Here is a 21,814-nt window from a genome sequence, read left to right as displayed (position 1 = left end):
AGTTTCACAGAAAAAAAAAGGTTGACGACTACCACTACACCCTCTGGGCACTTCGGATTACGGCTAGTAACTCGGCCCGCATCTAGGGTCACGCGATTCAAGTTTTCCTCATTAAAGCTGGAAAAAGAATACAAAGTGAGCAAAGAATCTCTAATGTGCTTGTAATGTGCATGCGCACTTCTGCACTTGCCCAGTCTTGTTTTGATTTCGTTCTTGCTTCTCATTCTTCATATGTGTCGACTATACATTGAAAACAATTATTTCAGCTGTTCGCGAATACTAGTCGGTTTCTTTACACTATCTCCAGCATGTCGTCTCTCACCTGGTATTTCTGGCTACGCACATGCGCACATTCTTAATGACCCCTCTGACAACGTCTTCAACCGTGTGCCATGTTTATCCAACGTCAACTGATACGGGAGTATTATCAAAAGGAATGTTTAATATTTCCCTGAAATAAACGCAGAAGGACGAGTACCCGGGGCAGTTGGAAAATGGAAAAAAATAATCGAACAACTTGAGCACAAATGCTATAAGCTAACATGTGATAAAGCCCCTGGTGGTGGATGCCGAAACAAAACGCAGCGGCCCTTTGTTACTTCTGCTTTCTTCTTGCATGCAGAGGGTGCTCCTGTCAGGGTTTACATTGGAGGCATTTAGAGCAATGCTTTCTTGCTGTCGGACCTTGCGATTCAATGCTGAGTGTTTTTTTTCGCGAAGCCTGGTTGAACAAAACCATGCCCTCTCCTCCATATACTCTTTCCACACATCAGCAGCTTCGTTAAGTCTGTCTAGCCACTCTTGCGTAATTAGAGGAGAGTGGGGCAACGACGAGAAGGTGATGGCGTGAACTGGCCATTTACACAGCGACTAATGAGTTTCTAAACTCAACTGCTTGTAAAGCCCTCCAGAGTTTGCTGCTGTCTACTACGTTGATTGCGAAGAACATGTTTCGAAAGAATAAAAGGGTGGAGATTCGGACGAAAAACGGATAGGGAGAAGGACGAAACAGCAAGAGCGACGGCAGAGTTGTGAATGGAACTGAAGCAGACGCCAAGGCCAGGAACTCGGCGCTGTTTGTCGTTGTGCCTTCACTGGGACAGGCCGTCGTTTGTTTTAATTTAGACTGTGTTCCGCTCCCCATCAACTTGTTATTTTTAGTTTTTCCTTTCATCGCATTCACGAATTACAAAGCAGCCATGGGCTATACAACAGAGGGAGAGAATGTGCTAGGACTAAAAGAGGCTCCGTGAGAGAGGTAATCACAGCTGACTGCAGAACGTGCTTGAAACAAAGATCGCTGGCATGAATTTAGAGCGGACACCAAGCCGGCTCGAACACACTGCCAAAGGCAAACTCGTTCCACTTAAGAAACTGAATTTTAATCACTCCCTCAGCTTACACAAGAACGCCATCACGGCTTTTGCTAGATTTTGAAACATTCAGTTACTTTCGAAGCGGGAGTGAGGACTTTTCAATAAGACTTCCACAGAGTGTCCAACTTTTTTTTTTATTTCATTGTGGTTGTTGATTGTAAGCTGTTCAAATTTTATAACACTGTCATAACTTGTTGTTCTTGGTTCTTGGAGTGGGCTGACATTGCTGTATTTGATGGCAAAAGCAACGGGTATTTAAGGAAAGGCTTCGTAAATAGGTAACGAGCCGTATCCCTGCACACTGAGGGCTTGGAAAAGGTCTCTTAAGTTAAGCCTTAAATTATATCGTTGAAAAAATGCATGTTTAAAATCGAATGCCCATCTCTAACAATATTTCTTGTGTTTGCTCTCTCTCTCTCTCTCTCTCTCTCTCTCTCTCTCTCTCTATATATATATATATATATATATATATATATATATATATATATACAAGGAGAGACAGAGAGAGAGCACCATTTATTTCGACAACCTTTTTGTCACAGCCCAACCTTCAACTTCCTCTTTTTTCACCAAGAACAGTTGCATTTCTAACGCGCTTATATAGAAACGCAAAAATAGAGTGCATAGAATAACGCTTATCACCGTTGCCACAGAAGAATAGAGAAAACCAAATATGCTTGTCATGAAAAAGGTCTGTCTATGATCGAAACGGTGATGAAATGAATAAAGTCTTCTTCTTGGAATACTACTTTGATACTTGTGTTCCGGCGTCAACCAAGGACACCCACTTATAAATAACGTGTCTACATGTAAAAAAAAAAGCGAGACAAAGAGAAAGAGAAACAGCGCGAAAATTGGTTTCACTAAGGATGGCTGAATGTAGGCTCGACTTAGGTGGAAGTAAAATGGTTGCGTCTCTTGAGACTATGCAGATTCAGCCCCTCGAGCTTTCAATAGTCGCGCTTCGCGGTACTTGGCAATGTGCTTGTAGTACCAGCAGATGCCAGACGCGTTCATTCAATGCTCGCCCCAAGCAGAATGAATTATCTTCGTATTGCAGATGCGCGATTAGATGACTCAGTTCCAGTTCTTTTTTTTCGTTAGTCATGTATTTTAAAGCACTGTTACTTTACGCAGGCGATGCCTAAACAAAGGAATCTTGAAACTCAATAAACAACGACCATCTACAAATCTGAAAAAAAAAGTGAAAAATTGTCGGGACAGGGGTCTGTTTTTCTCGAAAGCATTGCTCGTCACAGACCACCAATGCTAGAGTCCAAATCGCCATACTTATAGATTGCGTAACGTAATTTTTCAGATGATCGAGTTACAGCATCGACGAGGGGAAAAAACGAACAGTAACAACTAAGAAATAAATGTATAGCAACAGAACCAAACGGGTGTTAGCGGAAGTGCAGCTGACCAAAAAGAAAAAAAAGAACAACCCTGAGCGAAAGCAGTAAGGAACGTGTAAAAAAAAAAAACGTTAGTGGATCCCGTCTACGTAGGTCGAAGGCACAGCGCGAAGAGAAGACAAATTTCATTTAAAACGAACCTTCCACAGTGTAAACAAGTCAAATAGTTCCTCCAAAAGCGAAAATAAAAAAATGGCAGCATATCCACAGAGTGAATGATGGAGAGTGGGGCCAAGCATCAGTCCGTCCATTCGTTCTTTCTTCCGATCGTCCATGCGTCCGTCTGTGGGAGCGTTCGTGCGTCCATTCGCCCGTCCGAGCGTGTGTCTGTTCGTGCGTCCGCACGTCCATCTGTGCGTCCATCCCTGCGTTCGTCCATGCATTCACCCCTGCGTCCGTCTATGCATCAATCTGTCGGTGCAGCCATCTGTGAGTCCGTCCATGCATCTAGCTGTGTGTCTGTTCGTCCATCTATTCAACACTCCAAGCACCACCATCTCGCATCTTTTCGTCATATATTCCGCATATGCACCGCCATCCAGCAGTCATTCGAAGGACTAAACGAGAGGTGGCACACGCACACTTTCTTACGGCTTGCGCTTCGTGTCTACTTCCCACCTTTAACCACCTCGAGTTCATGGTATATACTAGTTCACTATATTCATGGCACTGCAGCCCGACGCTCGCCAAACCTTTCTAAAACCAAGGAGGTTACGCCCAGCGAGTATAACGTAGCAACCCTTTCTTGTCAGATAGTGCTCAATGTACATGCGAATGGCTGCTAAGGTGGAATGAGAGACAGGAGAATGCGGCTTTTAGTTAACGTGCACGCTACGAATTTTTTATTGTTCAACAACGCACAAAATAAATCTCCCACCAGCACCACCTTGGAGGTCAAAATGTAAGACTCGTTACACACTACTACTACGGCTACGAGAAACGAACTGGTGCCGCTATAAGGAGCTTCGCCCCTAAAAATCACCACCATATCCACAAAGGAAATGATGCTGGAGCAGCTTACTCGGAGGGGCACGGAGCGTTTCTTGGCGAGAACATTTCTGTCGGAAAGCTTGTTAACAAACCGGTGGGCGCATGTGTACGTCGAAAGCAGTATTGTCGGGCACGTTCCGTGGTCGCCACTGCACTTTTGGCCACGTCGATCAGCACGTTAACCACCTGCCACTTTACGCTATACTGGCTGCTGCAGCGAGTCAACTGTGTAACGCAAATGAATGACAGACGTGGAGCTATCAGGCGTTCATCAATGGGATTGAGAGCAGGCAAGTGAAGGTACTAGGGAAGATATCGGTACACGTGCGTTACACTCATTGTACGGACTTGTCACGTGCTGCCGTGCCTACGAAGCGACGAGAACGATATGGACGTAGTCTCGAGGAGGCGAGTGCGCGGGCCATCGAAAACCGACGCGTTTGGTGACGGTGCACTATTTAGTGAGCATTGTTGGAACCACCGGAGAGACGAGTTTGAGCAGCGACCAGAAAAGTACACATTGGCAACACTGGTGTTCACGCTGGCGGCACCGGACAAGGCGCGAGCATAAGGAGCATGCTGAGCAAGCTCCCCAGAATACGTACGTGGGTTGTGAGATCAAATAGGAGAGGTGGAAACATACCATGGATGCTTTTAATAATACTAAAAATAACCACATGACACAGTTTTTGATGATCTCATGAAGTGCACTGGCAAACAATACAAACGCTTTGGTCCGTCCTCACATTCGCGTGGCCTCGTAATAGAGCCTAGACGGTTAAAGCGAGGGATCCTCCTCTCAGTTGCCCTACTTCACCTTTCCTCATACCCCAGAGGTAAGCTATTCATGGTAAAGCGTCATAAGCGTGCAGCCTGTGTAAAAAAGCAAGCATCATCAGCAGAAGAAGGAAGCATGCAGGATATTCTGCTATACACATATTCAAGATTTACAAGCATGCTTGACCTCGGAACATAAAACAAAATGTCGGAAGTACGAGAAACAAAAATCAAAATGTTGGCTATCCATGCCATTGCTTCTCTTTCTTTTCTCCCTTTCCATTTCATCCTTTCTAAGTCTCACATTGATCGAGTGTGCTCTCGAAATCATCCCGATTGTGTTATTAATTCACTGAATACATTAAGGAAGAGGGTGTTCGGGAGATAGGGAAAAAGAATTGAGAAATAAATGAGGAAAAAGCAAGCGATGTAAAAGGTGCAATGAGTCCGTGAGCTCTCGTAGCTGTGGTATGCGCGTTGCTGGATTCTTTCGGCCTCGCTGCATCAGCCACTACCCTATCATTGGCTGGCTGGTACATACTGATTGGCTGGCTTACTATCTGGCGGTAGGCTGCTAGTCAGCGAGCGAGCGTCCTGCTTGACGTGATGCTGGCTTGGCGCTGCATCTTGATTGATGGGCTTATGATGTTGACGCTAGGGAAAAGATGCAAGTTCGAAGAGTACGCAGCGTACCTTGTTTGCGTTGTAAAAGTGATTCTTAGAAGAGAGAAAATAAAATAAAAGTGATCCCCGTAACTGTCTGCATCATAGTGAGAAACCTCAACAGTGGCTCACGAAGGATGGGGGTAAGGTGGGAGATAAAAGGATAGGGAGGAATAAAGGAATAAGGATAGAGATAGGGCAGGGACAGAAAGACCCACATACGGAAATAAAAATAAGATAGGAAAGATGGACACGGTCACAGAAGTCCGAGGACGGGGCACCACTCAGCGAGAGCTTCACGGCGCCAGGAGATGGTGGAGGGCGAGCTGGTCGGCCACAGCAGCGCTGTCGTCGGGGATTGCGGGGGCACAACCAGTAGTCACGAAATGCACCGAGCGAGTTCTTGTGCCGTCTGCGTTTTCAGAGGTATAATAACATAAACATTTCCGGCTCTCAGTTTTAAAGACGATAGTCTTTTTTCGGGACCTTAGACAAAAAAAATTTGGTCTGTCTATCTGCACATTTGTCTGTTTTTCTATTTTTGGCAATACCTCAAACGGCACCAAACGGCCAACCCCATCCGCAGCACCCACCAATATTGCTCAAGGTTCAGCGTTCATACTTATGCGATTGTCAATTAAAAACAGTTAGTGCGCATACCTGAGGCACCATAACAACACGTCGATGTTTTTTGTATGTGTGCCTTTGTACTAGAGAAGGCACACACAAGTAATTCTAAGGACCGTAGTGTTTATCACGCTGCGCTGACAGTGCAACGCGATGCTCAAAAAGGTAAGTGCTTCCAACGCTTTGCTAAGACGATACGGTGGTGGCACTTGCCCATCATTTTGCGTTCTACACCTTATCACCTCCGAGACAAGTGCACATCTTTCTCCGCAGGCGCGCACACCTTCCTTCGTTTCCGAACTGTCAGATGGCGCTGGTCTCTAACGTGCCTCGATGCGATCGTTCGCCTCCGCTACATGCTCGATGCACTAACGAAGCGCCTCCAGAATACCATTCACCAATTTTCTAGCGCAGAACACAAAATAAGCGTTTTGTTCACTATCTCCAGACGCAAGATTGTCGTCTTTCGACGACATATCCAGTGTGACATGCAGATTTGTGGCAAATTTTTTTTTCCACTTTCTTATTACTCGTCACTTCACCCCCCTATTTCACTTGTTCAGGATCTATGTCCACGTCAGTCAGTCTTGATCCCTGGAATTTCACCGCGATATATTGGGTAACGCACGTACGATCACGCCAACACACGTCTTCTCATTCAGCACCAATTTCAAGTCAGGCGGAGAACGTGTTGTGATGGGTGTTATTCCTATAGGCTTAGAGGAGCTTCTGGCTCACCAAGGCCGCTGTCGAAGCGTCTGGCTGCATTTGATGTCTTCATGACGCCTACAAACCAACACGCAAAAGAAAGCAGAAAAATTCATAGGTCATTGTACGGATTTGAGCTGGGAAGACCAGCTCGCTGTTTATTTTCGAGAACTGCTAGGCACCAGTCTTATTCTCTTGAACAGACAACGTTTAGACGAGGGACTTTTTTTTTGCGCTAGTTTCGATTGATCTAAGCCACGTCAACTGATAAATACAGATAGTTGTCTTGAAAGAGGAAAGAAAAAAAGAGGAAGGAAGGAAGGAAGGAAGGAAGAAAGGAAGGAAGGAAGGAAGGAAGGAAGGAAGGAAGGAAGGAAGGAAGGAAGGAAGGAAGGAAGGAAGGAAGGAAGGAAGGAAGGAAGGAAGGAAGGAAGGAAGGAAGGAAGGAAGGAAGGAAGGAAGGAAGACCGTGAACAAGACGAACAGAGGTCTTAATCATGATCGCAATAATATAACAGAAAAGAAAATGCTCGAGTACCTGTGCCACATGACTCTTTCAAGCAGCGCAGCCTGAATGGAATTCAATACGAAGGCTTCGTCTATGGTACTCCACTACATAAAATGAGAAAAAAAAAGCGCTGGTCAGCGTTTCGTCTAAGCATGCCTCATATGCATAAGAAGGATCACTCGTAGTTTCCCCTTAGTAGAATGCGTGTCGTGCTTTCAAGCGTTTACAATTTATCCCAAACAGTAATAAAGAAATATTGTAGAGGTTGCGGAAAAAATTTCACTCGAGGCGCGAATACCACCTAGATCCAAAACTGAAACTATAGGCAGGATAAACGATATTGCATTGCTTGTTAGGAAGTATGCACACATATTATGAACAAGTGCACTACTCAATTTGCTTCCGCATCGTTTATCTGTTGTTTTTCTCCCGTTTTATTTTTAATTTTCACGCGTCATAAGAGCCCATTCACATCGTCTCGTCACTCAAAAGAGAAACAGCGCAGGTGTCACGCATACTGACCAATCAATAAACAAAGAAAAGCAAACAACCTCTTGGAGTTTACCGCGCTTCGCTGCACTCGACGTTTTTAATTAGCTGCTGCGTGTCGTTTCTCGGGACATGGCCAGTACGAGGCTATAAAGTTTTATGAAACAATGCCTGGATCGCCCTTCGCCCCTTTCTTTTTCAGGGACACCATGCCATGAATCACAATGACTCCGCAGGTCTCACTTTTGTTAACCTTGTGCCTTATTCTCTCCTTTTGTTTGAGCTTACGTGCTTTCTCTTCATGCTCGGCAGTCTTCTGTTTTTGCATTGTAGGGTGTGCTTGCACGCTTTATCATAAATCTAAGCTGCATGTTCCAAGTAATGAATAAGACTTCATAGTATAGCAGCAAGCTAGACGTATAAACCACAATGATCATAAATAATATCGAATAAAACTGTGCACGGAGAAAAAGCAGCGCACTGTTTCATTCAAGGAAAGCAAAGATTGGAACGTGTTAGAATAAATAATTATATTCTTTCCTACGCAGCTCTGCTGACACCGTAATCCACAGCGCGCTATATCGTCCTCATTTGTTTTCGTCTCACGTACAACAAGCATTTTCGCCATGTTTTTTTTATATGCAAGGTTTATGCCGGAGCATAAGCATTACTTGAAGCAAGATATGTCGGAGATGGTGTCCAGTGGAAATAAGAGATTACACATTTATGAACTCCACAGTAAAATGCAACATTGTGTTGTAAAAAATGACTCATTGAAGTCATTCAAATGCCCTGCTTCCTTGGCTGGATAGTATGCGTAGTAAATTTTGCATGAATTCACATGCTCGTTTTCTAGTATATTGAATTGTGTCTTACTAACCTAATTTATTTCTTTGACATCAATCCATTGAACGTATCTCCAAACGAATGAGACAGTTGGTAATAACAGGCCTGTGTGGGTAAAGGATACATATTCATTTCTTTCCCCTCAAGTTTATCAAATGGAAAGTTGCAGCTATCGTCAAAATCAGCGTTTACAGGAAATAAAAAAATAAAGACCTCTCAACGCGGTTCACTGTAGTTTAACGTAGGTGAATGATCTATTGTCATGATTAAACAAAGCACTCGTATCAGCACCCGATTACATAAGCATTGACAATAATCGTTTCAACAATCACACCCGGGTGAAAATATCAAATGCATACCAATCCAACGCAACACAAAAATTCGATGTTATCAGTTGTTATCTTGATTTTTTATTTCTCTCTCTTTCTCTCTTTCTTCTTCACGTTCTCGTATTTCTATGCCCCAGTTCAGAGTGTCAAACCGGATGCTTCTCTGGTTGACCTCCATGTTTTCCGTCTTTTTGTTCCCTCCTTCTTTCATGCTCTTTTTAACCCTAATACACGAGGCCAAAAATTGATTTCAATTCATCTTACCTACTCAAGCCTCACCTGCGAATATTTTTTCATCTGCCTATCATGCGGCATAAGTAGGAATCAGGTGAAAAAATTGGGGGCTATAAAGATTTATTCATGCATTGCATTTTACAGTGTTCGTCATATGTCACGTCAATGAGCGAACAAAATTAAAAGAAGCGAATATCAGTGTGACCGTGACGTGGAGATACGCCGCCTAAACTTCGCCGAAATGCTTCCACTTTGGTCACTTATCACCGCCTGCTATTCGACTCCTTTTTTTGAATCTCAACCAACCGGCCAAGGGAAGCGGTGAACGCCTGCATTGTCGCCAGAAGCCAACGAAGCAAAATACTCGCAGATGATGCGAGACGTTCAAGGAGACACATCCGGTTGGTCCTCGTTTTTGACACGCGTGAAAGCACTACAGCAACAACAAACAACACAGGAAGATGAGACTGGAACGAGAGGCCACGTGTAATTTAGTCAAATGGCTCGCTTTGTGCCCTCTCTTCTGCTCATGCCTTTTAGTGCTCATGAGTGTGTCGCATAGTAGTAGAGGAAAATAAAGGGCTGGTACACCAGTTCAACTCATTCCTTATAAATGGTGTCATTCACACCCGCACTCGTTCTTCTTTCAAGAATATTTTTCTCTATTCGCAACTTTCACAGATGGTGGCGTTGCCATGCGGCATCTGACGTAACTGTCGTTTGGGGGATGCCCACGCAGCCAGCCCATGCCATCGTTCAGTAGGCTTCAGTTTTGACCATTCACTGGTGCTTTATAATTTGTAACTGGCGATTTCTACTATGGTTATTCTATATCCGGACAGGTACTCTGAGCTGTAGTAGCAATGGTTTACTCTATCATTTGCTTGCTGAGCTAGAAGAAACACAAAACATGTTGGATGCCGCTGTGCAGATGACGTTCAGTCAAAGTCGAGGTTTCCTGCTTTTCACGAGCATGGTCGCTCGATCTTTCGGTGGCACGAGCAGCGTTCACAATGTTGTACGTGCATTCCTTCACACCACAGCAGACGATGTGCCCGGCGTTCAGTACTTGTTTTCACGCGTTTCTTAACATGCAGTGTGGCATATAATACATGCTAGAGTCAATAACCTTCTCAGCAAAGCCTTGACAACACGGTGGCTGCAGCCGAAAATACTACACAGTTCGAAATGACGGGCACACCGGCGGCGGCTGCCGGCGCGCCGGCTGTACGATCCCTCAAACGACAGCCATGTTGGGCTTGCGCTTGCGCCCTCTTTAGGCGGTGAAAGTTGCTAATCTTTTGTCACGAAGAGGCTGAGCAAAAGACAACAGAAATGGAATCAGGAGAGGAATAACCTCACTGGTTGTCAGGAGGTGACGTGAGGAGGGCAAGGTATGGCACGGGCGGGCTTTCGACAAGGGCCGCATGCACATGCAACACACTTGGCGTCCAACTGATCACCGGGACACAGTAACTAGGTTTCGCGGCCATAAGCAGTCATGACCCAATCTTCATTGGCTGTATGTAAGCCTCAGTGCAGCAGTAGTGCAGTTGCTGAAGCGTACCGTGCGAGCCCGTCTTCTGTCGCTATGAGACACTCTCTCACCCAGCGCCACCGACAAGTGAAAACACCATGTGAAAAAAACAACAAGGAAACGCTGCGGCAAAAAACGAATATGTATATAAGTCGCAGAAAGTGACGTCATTTTTGACCACTGCAGCGTGTTGCTGAAAGGTTGCGCTAGTGTCCGTCTATTCCTTCATCCCAAAGGTTCGTCTTTTAAGCAGTGCGCAATAAGGTGACAATGCTGAGGGGTGCGTGCTAAGAACGATCCCCTGTGCTCGAAGGTTTATTTTTAAAGTAGAGAGAGGAAAACCGAACAGAAACTTTAGCGGAGGAGGGTGTGATGAAAAAAAATATAGAAAAATACAAAGCAGAGATTGGAGAGGACGGCCAGTTAATGTCTTACAACTGAAGCTACCGGCTGGCTGAAGTAGCTCTTCTAACACTCAAATATATATATATATATATATATATATATATATATATATATATATATATATATAGTTTATTAAGGACGGTTATGTATGGCAGCACACATCTTCTGCACTTTTTTCTTCAGCCTTTTTTTTTTCGAACCAGTTTCTTATTCATTCAGGAATCTTTTGTCTTCCTGGTTTGTTTTTCTGGCCATGGTTATCTTCAACTAATAACCATGATCATCATCCATAATTTCATGGTTTGTCAAATACCACTTGATGCAAAACTGCGTCAGCACCTGTGTCGCGTCTTTCCTGGTCCTTGTCTTTTTTTGCACTGTTGTTCTTGCATAAAAGCTAACATCAACTGGCCCAATTATAGTGTATAGTGCCCCAGCTAAGTAAAAAAAAAGATATGTCAAGCATTACCTCACAATAAATGATAAGACGACTGCATCAAACCTATTTCAGCACACTGAGCACCTGTCCTTTCTCTCGCATGAAACGCTTCCCACTTGCTGCCTTTTTTTCAAGACAGCACAGCGCTTGACTCGCGTGTTAGCTGCGACACATTTACTGCGGCTACAGTGCAGTGACAGGATGAAATAAGAAGATGGGGAAGGAAAGATAAGGCTGTAACTGGCGTAATACTCTTACCTCGCTTAGTCCACCTGTCATGTCGCGTCATGGAGCACATTATTTGCCGCGCCGCCAGAGATCACACGCTCGCCTAACTTATACTGCCAGCGCAGAGCTAACACGTGGTTCCAATCGTATTTTATGAGCAAGGTGAAAGGGGGAGATAAAAAAAACAATATACTGCCGCCAAATATTATAGCGGCTTGAGCCAGGAACTAGTTGGACCCAATGGGGCGACAAGTGACCGTTCCTCGACGTCGTCAGACCGGGTGTGCCGGGGAGAACACGAGGAACACGTAGGAAGCACTATACCGAAGAAGAGACAGCGGCGAGGCCAGTAATGGTCAGCCTAATCTGCTAATTCTTACGTAGACCCCCCCCCCCCCCGCCCATTCTTGCGTGGGCGAGAGATTACGTCCCACGCAAGAAGGACGACAGAGAGCAACAAACGCTCCTTCTCGCAGTCTTCCACCACCTGCAATGGCGGTGATTAGCGGCACCGATGGCTCTCTTGAGCGCCGGAGCCGCCACTGACCACATACGGGAGGCCAGTTTCGCTGACGCCAGTGCCTTTCTCTCTTGAGCCACACCACGCCACCAGAGAAGCGGGCGGAATTTCGAATAGCCCGTTACGCCGTTAACGTCGGACGAAGGCCGGGCTAGAGAAGCGACACGCGCGCACTCTAAAGTGCACGCATGTCACTCCTCTGGCCAGGCCGTGGTTGGACGTGGGTGTTTTGTACGCGTGCGCTCGCTTCATCCACCTTCGGAACGCGCTGGTACTGAGAGCCAGAAGGGGTGAAGGCACGGACGCTAACAATCATTCTTGGTCAACGCGTCCACAGCCCTCTTCCTGCTTCAACGAGCGGCACGCATGCACTCTAAAGTGCGCGCATCACACTCCTCTAGCCCGGACTTGGTTGGTGGTGCTCAGAACCTGAAAGTCGCCCTTCATTTTCTTTCTTCTCTTCCCGCTGCCGATACGCTCATTTTACGTTATTTCTCACTTATCACAGTAATGTTTTTTGTTTTTGTTTTTCACGGATCAGCACTTCTCCCTCTTTGACACGTTCTGGTGAATTCCTTTCCTGGGACACGTAGTGACGGCGTGACGATGCACGAAAGAAACAATTTCGTGGCAGGCGGGTTGTATCACTGAGGCTAGCATGGTAAGAAGTAAATAAATCACTAGAGAAGTTAAAAGAAGGCTGAAGTAACGGGAGCTGGTTGTATCACCGTCTCCCGTGTTTTACGGTGGGTGGGTATGCAGATTGCACCCATGGGCGTGAACGAACCCGACTCAGGCGCGGCGACATTGAAGGTAGCGCCGATAATTTGTCACCGTGGTATATCAGCCACGCAAACTGTCATTTTGTCTATCCTTGCTAGTTAGCGTCGGCGTTTCTGGCGTCACTTTGCAGCTCTAGCAGTATATGCTCCCAACGCAGTGTATGCTTCCATACCCACTAACACGGTGAGACACTTGTATATTCACTGCTGCTTGCCATATCGGCACATGCGCTTACTGACACCGGTAATTCAGTTTTGAAAAGAGCGAGACCTTTAATTATTGTTACTAATACAATAAAATCTGAAGATTTACGTGTCATACTCAAGATATCATTAGAAGCCATGCCGGGCAGAATAAGTTTTGAACACCTGGTGTTAGTAACGTGCACCGACGTTGAACACAATACACGAGTATCTAGCATTTCGCCTACATCTAAATGTGACCCGGTGGGCAAGATTGTATACGCAACATTTGGTTCGTCAGCAGCGCACCGTAACCATTACACCACTGCGGCAGACACAGTTATAGTTCTTCCTTTTATGTCAAATATTGTGTGCGTGTGCCTGCGTGCGTGTGTGTGTGTGTGTGTGTGTGTGTGTGTGTGTGTGTGTGTGTGTGTGTGTGTGTGTGTGTGTGTGTGTGTGTGTGTGTGTGTGTGTGTGTGTGTGTGTGTGTGTGTGTGTGTGTGTGTGTGTGTGTGTGTGTGTGTGTGTGTGTGTGTGTGTGTGTGTGTGTGTGTGTGTGTGTGTGCGTGTGCGTGCGCACATTTGGTCAAACACGTATGGATTTCGACTGTCTCCATGCAAACGCCGCCAGGGCTCCGAATAACTTGAACTGGACGAGTCAAATTACGCAAATACTGATAACTATAAAGAAGTGAGCACTATCCCGTAGTCGGCTTTACACTGTGGTAATCTAACTACTTAATTAGCGGGTGAGCTTAAAAGCCAACCGTGAGATCAAGTCCAGGCTGCTATATGTAGAATGATTCAGCAGCTCTCATTTTGTATCCTATAAAAGCACCTCGGGATTTTGTCCCTGCCATACCTACGGGACTACGTAAGAGGCTTAGCTGTCACAGAGACCTTCGGAGCTCTCAATCGTTCATGATGAGTTCACAATGTATATCGCTTACAAAGGCGAAGCAAAATGAAAGCCGTATTTTGGCATAAATACTTTCAGCGAACAACTGCTAATTACGGCACTTGAGTTCATAAGCGCCCTGGTTCAAGGCAACCCAATTCTCGAGCGATGACAGTCACACAACTCTTCAACAACAGAAGGAATCTTACCGGTTTTGGGGACGTTGGCACAGACAATCTTCCGAATGATTGCGGCAAATATCCTGCGTAGGCTGTCATCCTTCTGGGATAAAGAAGGCTATGGCTTCCTCCCCGTACACCACAAAAAATTGGTCGACAACGCCTGGCACACTATTTTCCATGCAAGATACTAAGATACGCAAGGTAAAGCCTCCCAAAGTTTTAGGTATCGTGCGTGAGCGCCGACTTTTTTGTGCGTCAGCGCCGTACGACGGAGCAAAGTTGCGAACAGGGCGAGAGTAAGCGCATGCCTATAAGCGCGCTCAGCTGGGCCCTTCGTCTGCTTGGCTGTTTCTTCGTGAGAACGTTGCCGATATCTTAACGACAACGATATCTATCAGGCTTAAGAGAAGGCTAACTTCAGGTAAAACAAGTTGAGGCAATGTTGACCTGCTGCAGCAACCTGCCGGCAGGTTCCAGCGTTGTCTACCCTTGACGAAAGTGTGCCTTCAAACGCGGACGCAACAGAAAATAGAACGCACAGACAACGAATATAAATGAAAGGTTGCAGCGCGACGGAAACAAGGCTATACGAACATAAAACTTACCTGCACACGCACAGGAAAAAAGCAGTGTCACCTGTAATGCTCATGCACGCACTATCTACATAAAAAATAATGTTATCTTTCGCTTAGACCAGCTATATAAGAAGTTCAGTGAGAGAGAATAAGGATGAAAGTAAGGCAGGGAGGTTAACCATGGCTGAGCCTGGTAGGCTACCTTGCACTGGGGAGAGGGTAAGCGGAATAAAAGTTGGATAGAAAGAGAAGTTTTATACAGACACAAGCACAAAGAAACTGGCCTTGCACTTACGGCGATCATGAATCGTCGCCCATGAAAAGGCAACGCGGAACCACTGGCCGTGACTCGCACGCACTATATAGGTGACGTTTAAGGTGACGTCAGCCTAAGACGAGTAAACCTGCATGAACGATAATCGTGGCGAAGTGTCAATGCTTGACTGAGGCTTCGCCATGATAAGCGTCCATGCAGGTTTGCTTTTTTTTTTACTCTGACGCTTCCTAAAAGATCGTGAAGCACGTGTGGCTGTCGGTGGTTTTGCATTGTCCTTTTAGGAGCGACCTTTCACGACCTTTGTCATGACTCGGCATACATTTCAGAGTAAATGGACTCGCACGCATTAGCCAAGTCAGCTCCCACACTCCTCTTCTCATTAACGAGTTTCATATAATAACCTAAAGAGCGAACTCTCGTTGTACCACCATAGAAAATCGTTGTACCACCATGGGAATAATAATAGGTCCCGGCTTATGAATGGATAGCGTTAATTATATAGCAAACCACTTAAGAATTTTTCTGTACAGTTTAAGGTTAATTCTTTACGTAGCGGGGGGAGTGGGTTGCGGTGCAACCCACTTAGGAAGTGCATCTGTTGTTCAAAGAGACTGAAGAATGCGAGTTCTCTTGACGGCAGTGAAGCTTACCCCAGCCCGAGTTAATGGATAAACTTGCGCACATCTTAGCTCCCGTACGTTTAAGCTGATGTGAGTGGCAAAAAACAACAGCACAGATAGAACGTTGAAATTAAGAACCATATACGTTATCCGACAACATACGGGATTTTTTAGGACACAGCCAACGCACTATAACATGAGCTTCGGAGGGTTAACCCCTTACCCATAAATGTCACCGAGTTCAAGTGGTGATCAACATTTATGAATCTTTTAGAATGACCCCTAAAAACTCACACACACACACACACACACACACACACACACACACACACACACACACACACACACACACACACACACACACACACACACACATATATATATATATATATATATATATTGTCACGGGGTCGTGACGTGGCCGAAGACAGGAGACTTCTTGTTGGAATTTAAGTGTTTATTTGGGCGAACCTGTGCCCGGTAAACAGAAAGTCCAATTACATCAGCAGTCTCGCACAGATAGCAGTCTCAGACTGATAGCGGCGAACGGAGCGTCGGCCTTCGATCAACAACTGACAAGCGGCGAAGCGCGTCGGCATTTATACTCCCGCCGTCGAATGTTCTAGCGCTATCGCTGGCGGCGGCGTGCGTTCCAGAACAATCTGTACCATTCGCACAGTGGGCGTGATCTTATTGAAATGATCTACTACAGTCCGGAACCCTCTAGAAAACTGCAGGCGCGGTTTGCGCTGAGAATCGTGTGGTGTTTTGGGACGATAACAAAAACTTGGGAAATGAAACGTGGCATTGCCCCCCTCTGAAAAAGGCATCGTCTCGATGCTTTAACTAAAGATGAAGGTACAATAATAATGCAAGAAAGTACAATGAATAAATTACGATACAACAATAATACAAAAAACACTGGTTCAGTTTGTTAACGCGCATGAAACGGCTTGAGGCGCGCGACATGGACGACTTCAGGTCGCGATCGGCGTCGTTGAGAGTTCGTAATGCCGTCGGGGACAACCTCGTAATCAAGTGGGCCGAGACGTCGAACCACCCTGTACGGTCCGAAGTACCGTCGCAGAAGCTTTTCACTTAGTCCACGTCGGCGTATCGGCGTCCACACCCAAACACGTTCACCGGGCTGGTATTCCACGAAGCGTCGTCGAAGGTTGTAACGGTGGCTGTCGGTCGTCTGTTGATTCTTGATACGGAGCCGCGCAAGTTGTCGGGCTTCTTCGGCGCGATGAAGGTACTCGCTCACATCGATGTTTTCTTCGTCGGTGACGTTGGGTAAAATGGCATCGAGCGTCGTTGTCGGGCTCCTTCCGTAGACCAGTTTGTATGGAGATATCTGCGTCGTCTCCTGCACCGCCGTGTTGTATGCGAAGGTCACATACGGAAGAATGGCGTCCCACGTCTTGTGTTCGACATCGACGTACGTACATTGACAGCATGTCGGCGATCGTCTTGTTAAGCCGCTCGGTGAGGCCGTTGGTGTGTGGGTGGTACGCTGTCGTCCGGCGGTGGTTTGTTTGGCTGTATGCCAAGATCGCTTGAGTTAAGTCGGCAGTGAATGCCGTTCCTCTGTCGGTGTTAAGGACCTCCGGGGCGCCGTGACGTAGGACGATATTTTCGACGAAGAACTTAGCTACCTCGGATGCACTGCCTTTTGGCAAGGCTTTTGTCTCGGCGTAGCGGGTGAGGTAGTCGGTAGCTACCACGATCCACTTGTTTCCAAAAGCCGACGTCGGGAACGGCCCCAGTAGGTCCATACCAATCTGCTAGAAAGGTCGGCAAGGTGGATATATTGGCTGCAGAAGTCCCGCTGGCCTTGTCGGCGGTGTCTTGCGTCGCTGACAGTCCCGGCATGTCCTCACATAACGAGTGACGTCGGTGGTAAGACGCGGCCAGTAGTACCTTTCTTGTATCCTCGCGAGCGTGCGAGAAACACCGAGGTGCCCTGCCGTCGGATCGTCGTGCAGGGCCTGCAGGAGTTCTGGTCGCAGAGCTGAAGGCACCACAAGGAGGTACTTAGCCCGACGCGGTGAAAAGTTTTTCTTTTGTAGAAGACCGTTTCGTAGAAAAAACGACGCAAGTGCGCGCTTGAATACCTTCGGGACTTCGGCGGTCCTGCCTTCGAGGTATTCTATTAGGGCCTTAAGTTCCGGGTCGGCCCGCTATCGTTCAGCGAAGTCGCCGGTAGTGATCGTTCCCAAGAAGAAGTCGTCATCCGGGTCGTCGGGTAGCGGTTGGTCGACAGGCGCACGAGAGAGACAGTCGGCGTCGGAGTGTTTTTTGCCGGACTTGTAAATGACAGTAATGTCATATTCTTGAAGTCTCAGGCTCCATCGTGCGAGGCGGCCTGAAGGGTCCTTCAAAGTGGCTAGCCAACACAAGGCGTGGTGGTCGCTCACAACTTTGAAGGGCCTGCCGTAGAGGTATGGGCGAAATTTCGACGTAGCCCAGATGATGGCGAGGCACTCCTTTTCTGTTGTGGAATAATTTGCTTCTGCTTTGGATAGCGATCGGCTGGCGTAACTAATAACCCTTTCAAGTCCGTCAGCCCTCTGCACAAGAACGGCGCCAAGACCTACGCTGCTTGCGTCAGTATGTATTTCTGTCTCGGCGAATTCGTCGAAATGGGCAAGTAACGGAGGCGTCTGGAGGCGATGTTTAAGCTCCTGGAAAGCGTGTTCTTGTGGCGTTTCCCACTTGAACTCCACGTCGGCCTTAGTAAGGTTAGTGAGAGGATCGGCGATGCGGGCGAAGTTTTTCATGAACCGCCTATAATAGGCGCACAGGCCCAGAAATCGGCGCACGGCTTTTTTGTCAGTGGGCGGCGGGAATTCGGCGATGGCGGCTGTTTTCCGTGGATCAGGACGAACTCCAGACTTGCTGATAACGTGCCCAAGAAACAAGAGCTCTTCATACGCAAATCTGCACTTTTCTGGCTTCAGTGTGAGTCCGGAAGTCTTGATGGCTTGAAGTACAGCTTCAAGGCGCCGAAGATGCTCGTCGAAACTCGAAGAAAACACGACGACGTCGTCCAAGTACACAAGGCAAGTCTGCCACTTCAATCCTGCCACTACTGTATCCATAACGCGTTGAAAAGTTGCAGGCGCTGAGCAAAGGCCGAAGGGCATCACCTTAAACTCGAAGAGGCCGTCCGGTGTTATAAACGCCGTCTTCTCTTGGTCTCTTTCGTCGACTTCGATTTGCCAATAGCCAGTCTTGAGGTCCATTGACGAAAAGTACTTGGCGTTATGGAGCCGATCAAGTGCGTCGTCTATTCGTGGGAGAGGATACACGTCATTTCTTGTGATTTTGTTCAGGCGGCGATAATCGACGCAAAAACGTAGGGTCCCATCCTTTTTCTTCACTAACACCACGGGGGATGCCCATGGGCTGTTGGACGGCTGGATAATGTCATCCCGCAGCATTTCATCAACTTGTCTCTTGATGGCCTCACGTTCTCGCGTCGAAACCCTGTACGGACTCTGACGGAGTGGTCTGGCATTTTCTTCGGTTATGATGCGATGTTTCGTGATTGGGGTCTGCCGAATTTTCGATGACGACGAAAAGCAATCTTCGTATTGCAGGAGCAGGGCCTTGAGCTGTTCTTGCTTATCGTTCGGAAGTCTGGGATTGACGTCGAAAGCTATGGGAGGGGCTTGGTTCCTTTGAGCTGGTTCCGCAGAATCGGCGAGGGCGAAAGCACTGGTGGCTTCGACAATTTCTTCGATGTATGCGACCGTTGTTCCTTTGTTAACATGTTTGTACTCATTGCTGAAATTTGTGAGCATAACCGTTGCTTTGCCTCCCCGCAACTCTGCAATTCCTCTTGCGACGCAAATATTTCGGATGACCAACAGATGCTGACTGCCTTCAACGACGCCTTCGAAGTCAGGTGATTCAGGAGCGCCGACTGAAATAATGACGCTTGAGCGAGGCGGAATGGTGACTTGTTCTTCCAGCACATTCAAGGCATGGTGTCTAGAAGGCGTGCGCGGCGGTAGTGCTTCTTCTGTGGATAACGTTATCGACTTTGTTTTTAGGTTGATGACAGCACCATGGAGGCATAAGAAGTCTATGCCAAGGATGACATCTCTCGAGCAACGCTGTAGGACTACGAAGTCTGTAGGATAAATACGGCCGTTAATGGTGACTCTCGCTGTGCAGATTCCTGCAGGCGTTACGAGATGACCTCCGGCTGTGCGGATTTCAGGGCCTTTCCAAGCTGTCCTAACTTTCTTTAATTTCGCGGCGAACGACCCACTGATGACAGAATAGTCGGCTCCAGTATCGATGAGAGCGGTCACACTGTGGCCGTCGATAAGAACGTCGAGGTCGCTAATTCGCCGTCTCGCATTACAGTTAGGGCGTGGCGTCGGGTCACGGCTGCGTCGACTTGTTCCGCTGCTTCCATGTTGCGTCGTCAGGCCACCTTCGGTAAGTGAGCTTTCGTCGTCAGGGCTTTGCCTGGTTGGCGTTGTGTTCGGAAAGCTCCGTCGCGGCGTCGTCGTCGTCGGAGGATCTTCGGTAGTTCGTCGCACAGCAACCGCACCTCCACCGGTTGCTGCCCTTAGTTTCCCGGATACGGGCTAGGAGACCGGCCCCGCGTTGGGCCAGAGTACTGTCGGTGGTGCGGTGACGTGCGGCGGCTGGGCGACGGCGAACGCGAAGGGCTTCGTGGTGTACACCGAGCTCCTGTCAGGTAGTCGGCGATGTCACGTGGTCGTTCTCCTGGCTGTGGGCGCAGTGCATTGACGGCGAAGCCACGCAATCCCATCTGTCGGTACTGGCAACGGCGGTATGTGTGTCCGGCCTCGCCGCAGTGGTAGCAGAGCGGGCGATGGTCTGGGGTGCGCCAGACGTCAGTCTTCCTCGGTGCACTGCGCTGGGCCGCTGGCGAACGGTATGACGTCGGTGGGGGTGGTGGCGGCGGTGGCGTCTGTCGACGGAAGTGCGATGGGGCGGCGTTTTGGCGTGGACGGGGAGTAGCGTTGTGGCGCAGTGCAGCGGCGTAGCTCATAGCTTCCGGCTCAGGCAGCGGTGCGTGGGGAATTTGAAGCGATTGCCGAACTTCTTCTCGCACAATGTCGGCGATCGAATCCACTTGAGGCTGCGCCGAAGGCAACAGCTTGCGCAGCTCTTCCCGCACGATCGCTCGGATCGTTTCACGCAGGTCTCCGGAGTTATTGGCTTGAGCAGCAGCGCAGTCTGCAGTCAGGCGACGATTATACTGTCTGGTGCGCATGTCCAGGGTCTTTTCAATAGTGGTCGCTTCGGCTACAAATTCTTGGACGGTTTTCGGTGGGTTTCTCATCAGCCCCGCGAAGAGCTCCTGTTTGACCTCTCGCATGAGGAAACGAACTTTTTTCTCCTCAGGCATGTCTGGGTCAGCGTGACGGAATAGTCGGGTCATTTCTTCTGTGAAAATGGCGACATTTTCATTTGGTAGCTGAACCCGGGTCTCTAATAAAGCAGCGGCCCTCTCTTTTCGAGCGACGCTCGCGAACGTTTGCAGGAATGCGCCGCAGAAAACATCCCACGTTCGGAGCGTGGACTCCCGATTTTCGAGCCAGGTCCTTGCGGTGTCTTCTAAATAGAAGAACACATGATGCAGCTTTTCGTCATGGTCCCAGTGGTTGAGGGCGGCCACACGGTCGTATGTCTCTAGCCAGGACTCCGGGTCTTCGAACGATGACCCATGGAAAATTGGTGGTTCCCTGGGTTGATGCATGACCATCGTGGGCTGGGACGCTGCGGTTGTCATTGTCGCTGCAGTCGCGGTCATGGCCTTGGTTTTCCGCGGCTTGTCGTGTAGAAGCCCGTACTCCGGTGGTAGCCCTTGCTGTCGGCGGCTTGTTCGCTGCTCCTGGTTGGCGTCGGTGTCTTCTCCGCGACGTGGGCTGGGTTCACGGCTTGACGGGGGCGTGCGGTACATGAACGAAGCAGCACCTCCACCAGATGTCACGGGGTCGTGACGTCGCCGAAGACAGGAGACTTCTTGTTGGAATTTGACTGTTTATTTGGGCGAACCTGTGCCCGGTAAACAGAAAGTCCAATTACAGCAGCAGTCTCGCACAGATAGCAGTCTCAGACTGATAGCGGTGAACGGAGCGTCGGCCTTCGATCAACAACTGACAAGCGGCGAAGCGCGTCGGCATTTATACTCCCGCCGTCGAATGTTCTAG

At 47.9% G+C, this 21,814-nt stretch overlaps 1 long non-coding RNA gene across 1 annotated transcript; it reads right to left on the bottom strand.

Annotated features, from left to right (window-relative positions):
• Positions 1–6,029: 6,029 nt before the first annotated feature.
• On the bottom strand, positions 6,030–14,340 carry LOC142788056 (uncharacterized). Its single transcript, XR_012889268.1, has 3 exons — positions 14,167–14,340; positions 7,095–7,168; positions 6,030–6,634 (listed from the first exon to the last, which is right to left on the bottom strand). It is a non-coding gene; the product is annotated as an uncharacterized LOC142788056 (long non-coding RNA).
• Positions 14,341–21,814: the final 7,474 nt, after the last annotated feature.

The sequence above is a fragment of the Rhipicephalus microplus genome, chromosome 2 (genome assembly GCF_043290135.1).
Source record: "Rhipicephalus microplus isolate Deutch F79 chromosome 2, USDA_Rmic, whole genome shotgun sequence".
NCBI classification, from domain to species: Eukaryota; Metazoa; Arthropoda; class Arachnida; order Ixodida; family Ixodidae; genus Rhipicephalus; species Rhipicephalus microplus.
Note: the sequence above shows the minus strand (reverse complement) of the source record. Positions and strands in the feature narration are given on the sequence as shown.